At 38.0% G+C, this 7,421-nt stretch overlaps 1 long non-coding RNA gene across 1 annotated transcript; it reads left to right on the top strand.

Moving 5' to 3' along the window:
* Positions 1 to 139: 139 nt before the first annotated feature.
* Positions 140 to 1,415, top strand: LOC106316564. The gene is made up of 2 exons (XR_001264872.1): positions 140 to 431; positions 1,210 to 1,415. It is a non-coding gene; the product is annotated as an uncharacterized LOC106316564 (long non-coding RNA).
* Positions 1,416 to 7,421: the final 6,006 nt, after the last annotated feature.

Below are 7,421 nucleotides of genomic sequence, written 5' to 3'. Positions count from 1 at the left end.
GGAAATCGTCGCCACCGCAGCTCCGCCGCCGGACCACCGTCCGCCGCCGCAGCTCCGCCGTCGCCGCCGGTGACCGACACCGGTGACTCGCCGGCGACTCGCCAACTCGGCCGAGTCGAGCCGGTGAGTCAACTCGGTTGACTCGGTTAACCGATTGGTTAGCCGGTTTAAATTGATTTCAATTCGGTTAGGTTAAACCGGTCGGTTAAAATCAATTGGAAATCGGTTAGGATAAACCGGATTAATTAATTTATTAATTAATTAATTAATTAATTAAATAATTGATCTTTGACCAGTGGGTTGACTTTTCCGTAAATACCCGTTTTAAACCGTTCGAAAGGCGTTCTGACTCGAAATTTCGATCTGATTTCAGATTTGGAGTCCATTTGAGCAGCTGGAGTTCATATATACCACTTCTCTTCATTGCTAAGGTGAGGGCTACTCCGTTAAATCCCGAGCTAGTTTAGTACTACCATTATGGAAAGTTTAGTTTCGAAACATGGATCCGTCTCTTTGAATCGAGTCTGTTTGAGAGTCTTGGTTGTTCGTTATTGATATTGATTGTTAAACCGGAAATATGATAATAGAGGATTCAACGGTTGATTGAAATGATTGCTGCTAAAAACTGTTAATTATATATATGTATATATGTTAGTCCATGTGTTGAGATTGCGGGGTGCATAGGTATCTGCACTAGGCCGCGGAATTTGCGGGGTACAGAGACGTTTGTACTAGGCCGTGTGATTGCGGGGGCACATGACGTCTGTGCTAGCTACGCCTTGTTTGAGAGATCGCGGGGTACGGAGATATCTGTACTAGGCCGTGTGTTTAGCGGGGTACAAAGACGTTTGTACTAGGCTGCATTGTTTGAGATTGCGGGGTGCAGAGATTTCTGCACTAGGCCGTGGATTTGCGGAGGGTACAGAGTGGACTACTGTACTTACGACGCTTGTAGAATTATATTTATAGATATATATCCTTATGAAGGAAATGCGGTATGATATCATCGCATTGGTTGTAGCATGTCTAGTCCTCTAGACATATGTTGATTGTTTTGTGTGGTGTAATCGACACCGTGTTTGTTTCATGCTAGAGCTAGGCCTACATTTTAGTAGTGCTATGAACTGAGTCAGTGGTTTGCGGATTAGCATCCCATACCTCACTGGGCGATTCCCCTGTCGCTCACCCCTCCTTCTTTCCCCCTTTCAGGTGAGACCGACGAGCAGAAGTGATTATACCGGACCGGTGCTTTTGGGCTTTTACTACTATTGGGCTTTTGGGCATCTATCTTTTTATCGCTTTTATCGTTATCGGGCCTCTAGGCCTTTGGGCTTTTATCGTTTATGTTATTTCGTATTTCGGACTCTCGGTTTATGTCGTACTTTATGTTTCAGATTTTATTTTATATTATGGAATTCAAGCGTGGATGTGGACTTTCAAATATTTATATATGGACATTTCAGATATTTGTACTTATCGAATTATTTTTACTATTTCGAAAGTGACGGGTGTCACATTTTGGTATCAGAGCTATTTACTTATCGTAACATTTTATTATGTAAATCGGGGTGTCACAGGCGGATTTTCAGTATTTTGGATCTTGGATTTGGCGAATATTAATGAAATCGAGGACACTGACTACCGTTTGTTTCATGCAAGGTTCATTCTAGTAGTCAACCACTCTTTTGGCAAGATGATTGGATATGGTTGGAACATTTGGTTGGAATTACATGTGCCAACAGTCCGCATATGTCAGATATTCATTTAATGGATACTGTCTATGTGGCGGTATCAGGTGATTCTTCGACATTTTCCAGGGAATTACATCGAATTATTCAGCTTCTATAATCTTGTTTGCCATTTTCTCCTATGTTTATTGAACCAATATTGCTAGATGTGTTTCTTTGGCGTTATTTTCCAGGTTCTCCTCTGGGTTAGTTTTTAGCTGCAAAAACGTGGGTTGCGGTCTATCATGAAGATCCTTCAGTTCATTGGTGCAATTCCATATGGTTCAAGTTACGTATTCTGAAACACGCTTTCCATGCATGGGTCGCGGTTCACAATAGGTTCCCCACAAGGGACCGGTTGTGAACATGAGGTTTAAATGTCTCACCCACATGTCATCTTTGTGACACTTCAGATGAGTCATCGAACCATCTGTTATTTGAATGTTGTTACTGAAGTGATTTTTTGACCTTTTTCTTCAGCCATACAATTTTAAATGCACCGTCTATATTCCTTAAAGTGATCGATTGGATGCATAACTCTTTGCCAAATGATAAGATTAAAAAAATTTGTAAGCTTGTGTTGCAGGCTGTCATGTACGCTTTGTGGAAGAAGAAAAACCTGAGACTGCATACTTTGGAAATCCTGCTTAAATAGAAGATGATTAAAAAATTTGGGTGCTTTTAAAGACGATTATATAGTATGGATGTAGAAGTGGACCATAGTGTTTAGCAGATTTTTTTGGTTCCTGCATCAAGAGGCTAATCATATTTGTATTTTTCGTTTAGCTTCTAGTGATGAGTTCGTTTGACCTTATAACCGCTTCACATGTGTTTCTTATGTTTTCATTTAGCCTCCAATGTTGGTTGTCTATGTTGTCAATCTTTTTCACTTTGCTATGTATTTGGAAACAATGTTCTGATTCAAAAATATGAATTGAATATAGTAAAAAATAATTAATAGTACAAAAGTTACTTCCAAATGTTCAAATATCTTTTGCGGCTAGTTCAGCTAGTTTACTAACTTGCTCGCTATAAGGAGAGGCTAAAGCAGGGGTAGCGAAACTAGGAATGGAGTTGGCTTTGAATATTAAAAGGAAATGGGAGAAAAATAGAGAAAGGTAGTGGGAAGAACAGTAGGATAACTGCTTACTAACAAACCTAACCTACAATCCATCCTCACATACTAAGAAAAGAGAAAAGATATCAATTACAGAGTATGAACATTTGATCTCACATAAAAATACTTGTATAAGATGATTATCATTCCAATTAGAAAGCAATCGATAAACCACCGCCACAAAGTTGATTAACCAAGAGTAGTCCTCTATAGGCTCACAAAGCAGGTAACCACACCCCACTCTCTATTTCAGACATTGGTACGATTTCTTTCTCATCTCGTTCTAGGAATGTTCTTCATTTGAATGATGTTATGTTGGTTCCTTAAGTATTTATCCTATTTCTTATCAGGAATGGACATAAGAGCTTTCGTCACGGTGGTTGCTTTTTTCAATAGAATGATCATAAAAAGTTTATATGAGATGTAGCACAAGTCCTCAAACTCTATCAACTGAAAAAAAGAATCTTGAGTAAAACAAACTTGATACTAAATTGTACAGTAAAATTTGAAGTTTCTTTAATATTATAAGTTTTAAAATTTTGAGAGTGGTGATATTAAAATATGTGCACAAAGATCTTATTTATTCTTCAAAATTCACAAGATCTCTCTCTCTCTCTCTCTATTAGCTCTATCTTCTCACTCGAACTTTCTTAAACCAAAGATCATCTCCGGTGGCCAGTGACTCTCGTCGCCGGTTGCCACCCCTTTTGTTTTTGGTTTTGATGTAAGATAGCTACAATCGTTTATCGATTGATCTTTTCTTACGCTATGTTGGATCTAGTTGTCGCAGTGGCGAGTTTAGGTTTCCGGCTAGTCCGGATTTGATGCTTGCTGATCTCACTCAAATTACTCTAAGGAGTGAATTAGTCTCTCAAATAAGAAGTTCAGGTGTAGTACTTGGGGATATTCACAGGGAGCTAGGGAACCTAATAAATCTAATCAGAGTGATTAAGCTAGGTTGATTATGATTAAATGTAAATAGCAGGTTTGTGAGCAAGGCAGTTATTCGATTGATTTTTTTTAAACGTCTGATTAATAATGCTATTACAACGATGAGAAATATTACATAGACGATTCTAGAGCCGAAAATTCTACCATATGAGAATGCACGTCTGACTGCATCACTCCGAGCCGCCCTATGAGATCCATGTTCGATGATACGCCCTGCACCATGCTGAAGACCTCTTGTAACATTTTTTCTCCATAATCTGCATAATTTGCGTTTTCTCAGGTTTGAACCCCAGACCTCCTAGTGTAGAAGCATTAATGAACCCTTAGTCAAACCACTGGACTAAGGGGGCTTCCAGTTGCTCGATTGATTTGATTGGGTTTTTGGTTCTTTAGATGAAATAGCAAGACTGAGGGTTTCTATTCAGGTATTCAGGATTATAATCCTACAGATGCCTAATAAGTTGTATGCATGATATTATAGAGCTCAACACTTATAAAAAAACGACTGGCTCTCGCTTTCTAGGTTTGTCTATTGACCAGATATAAGTGTCGATCGATGATTCTATAGGAATATCGGTCATTACACTTGTCGAACCGTCGATCGATTATTCGATTGGAATATCGATCGACGCGTTTAGGAAAGCTTTACGCGCTGGTTGAATTGTGCTCACTAGGCTTCCTATATCAGCTCTCGCCTTACTCTAGCAATCCTAGCTCAATTTGGATGGATTCAGGGTGAGATGCAATTGATGACTTAAGTCTACAACTTCTAGATCAAGTTCTAGCTAGCTAAACTAGAAACATGCTTTAATGACAATCCTAATGATGAATATCACAACTTAGCAATCTATAGTTGGGGCTAATCCCTCATAACCTATTTAAACACTAAACCTAACAATAGAACTACTCAGACATGGCTAAGCAATTCATAACAGCAATTAGGTATAAAAACTGCATAGATAAATAGATAGATATCAATAGAGTTCCAATCACAAATCTCTTTGGATCTTCTCTCCAATTTACTAAAAATCCTAGAAAACCTTTTTTGTGAAAATATGAAAACAAGAAAGCACACTTTGCCTCTAACATGTTGGCAAGCTATATATAATTATGTTAAAACTCGTCCGGGGTAATCTTGTAAATTGGTGAAGTCTTGGGCTCTAAGTCGGCTGAAACCAAACGGGATTCTACGCGCTTCGCTGTCGATCGATGTCACAGGGTGTGCATCGATCGATTATTGTCTCTGAATGTCGACCAATGGTCTTGCTCGATGGTTAGCTCAGATGCTTTCTCTAAATATCTCCAAAATGCTCTGACATCATCAATTTCTTCCAAATCACTCCTGATTCTATAAATATAGTAAATAGACTCTAGAATATAATAATTAGTTATAAAAACACTTATAACCCATGGCTAAAAGTGGGTAAAATCCATTGCCTATAAACTCCCCCAGACTTACCCTTTTTCTTGTCCTCAAGCAAGACATACAGGCAGTCTCTCTGAAAGAGGTTTGAAAACAGCAGGGACTCACAGATTTAAAACTTAGAATCAACAACTTAGAAAGTCCTAATCTCAGAAGCACACTATACCATATCCTAGTCTAGCAAACAAGTTCATCTAGTCAGCAACTTAGCAAATCATGTCTGAGAATGCCCTCTACCAACCTCAATTCTTGCATAAATAAAAGTGTAGGCTTTACCTTAGAGGTATCGATCACAAGATGCAAGGATGTTCAAACAAATATCTGGACCTGCAGGTAAATAAAAGTTTCTTTCCTCTCTCTCTCTACTAATTTCTCTCTCAGTCAAAGTCTGCTTATATTGCAAGATCATTGACCAAGATTGGACATGCTTCCATGAATCAAGCTTTAATGGTTTTAGCCACCAAATCTTGTTCACTTATTTTTGACATATATCCTAGGATTATATGTGAATCAAGCCTTAATGGTTCTGGCCACCAAGTCATGTTCTAATCCTTTACCTATAGAATTCTTATGAATCAAGCCTTAATGGTTGTAGCCACCAAATCATGTTTGAATTTCTTTCCTATTTTATCTATAATTATCTATCTATGTATTAAATTTTATATATATATATATATATTTCGAAATAGAGAGAGAGGTGATAAATCTACACAAGGCTTTACCTTTCAGACTTGTTTGAAGAATCTGATCTCATGTATACCAAGCCCCAAGACAAGCAGAGTTGAGCTCAATTAGGTTGGAGGTTAGCTTTGGTTCCTTCAAACATTCTCAGCAAGTGTAACATAGTTGACAGGTTGATCCACTTTGGTATCTTTAATGCTATCTGCAACTAGTAAGTCTAGAATAGTGTGGTTAGATAACAAGCAAAATCAATAAGTTCATCATCCCCTTATTGACTCAATAAAAACTTTTTTGAAAATATTTTAATAAGACTCATGAAATAGACTAATATCAGTAAACCTCCTCCCAGACTTAAACTACACTGTCCCCAGTGTAAATTCAGTCGTAGTTATAGTGAAAACTAAAGCATAAGTACTTAATTGAACAAGTAAGAACGATATACTAGACCGGATGTCGATCGATGTAAAGGTGTTGACATCGGTCATTGCAGGTGATGTTCTTTCGATCGATGTCGGCAGTGTTTCGTCAGTCAATACTCCCAACTCAGCGCTTTGTTATAGTCATTTAGCTTGACTTTGGAGGTGATTTGGCTAGTAATGTGGAAAGCATGTACTTGTTGTGAAGCAAGTTTTCATCTCTTCTCTGCTCTTGTTGAACCATGTACCAGTGAAGTCTTGCATTGCTTCGTCTCCTCTGCGCCATTTGTCTTTCATTGTTGCAGTTGTATTCTGAATCCTCTGCAATCTGTCTCCAAGACATTCAAGTTTGAACTGATGTCTCACAAGTGTGGCGTATTGATAGACTATGGATTTGACTCATTTTCATCCATGGTTTATAGGTGTTTTTACTAATAATTATTATATTATAGAGTTTATATTTATAAGATCAGGAGTGATTTGGAGATAAGTGATGATTTTAGAGCATTTTGGAGATATTTGGAGCAAGCACCCGAGATGACCATCTAGCTCGACCATCGGTCGATATTGGAGAGGAATAATCGATCGACGTTTATGTCCTGACATCGATCGACACAGAAGCGCGCAGAAAGCTCGTTTGGTCACAGCCGACTTGAAGCCCGAGTCTTCACCATTTTACAAGATTACCCCTGACGAGTTTTAACCTAATTATATAAGCTTTACCACCATGTTAGAGGCAAAGTGTGCTTTTCTTGTTTAATTATTTTCACAGCAAAGGTTTTTAGGATTTTGATAGATTGGATAGAAGATCCAAAGTTATATTTTGTGATTGGAACTCCATTAATATCTATTTACTATTCTGATTAAGTTTTCTTACCTAATTGTTGTTGTGAATTTATTGGTCATGTCTGAGTAGTTCCATTGTTAGATTTTAGGGTTTAAATAGGTTAGGAGGGATTAGCCCCAACTATAGATTGTTGAGTTGTGATAATTATCATTAGGATTGTTCATTAATGCATGTTTCTTGATTAGATACCTAGAATTTGCCCTAGGATTGATTGATAAATGCGAGAGCTTCATTCTCATCCTGAAAACATTCTAATTGA

The sequence above is a fragment of the Brassica oleracea genome, chromosome C9 (genome assembly GCF_000695525.1).
Source record: "Brassica oleracea var. oleracea cultivar TO1000 chromosome C9, BOL, whole genome shotgun sequence".
In the NCBI taxonomy this organism is placed as follows: Eukaryota; Viridiplantae; Streptophyta; class Magnoliopsida; order Brassicales; family Brassicaceae; genus Brassica; species Brassica oleracea.
Note: the sequence above shows the minus strand (reverse complement) of the source record. Positions and strands in the feature narration are given on the sequence as shown.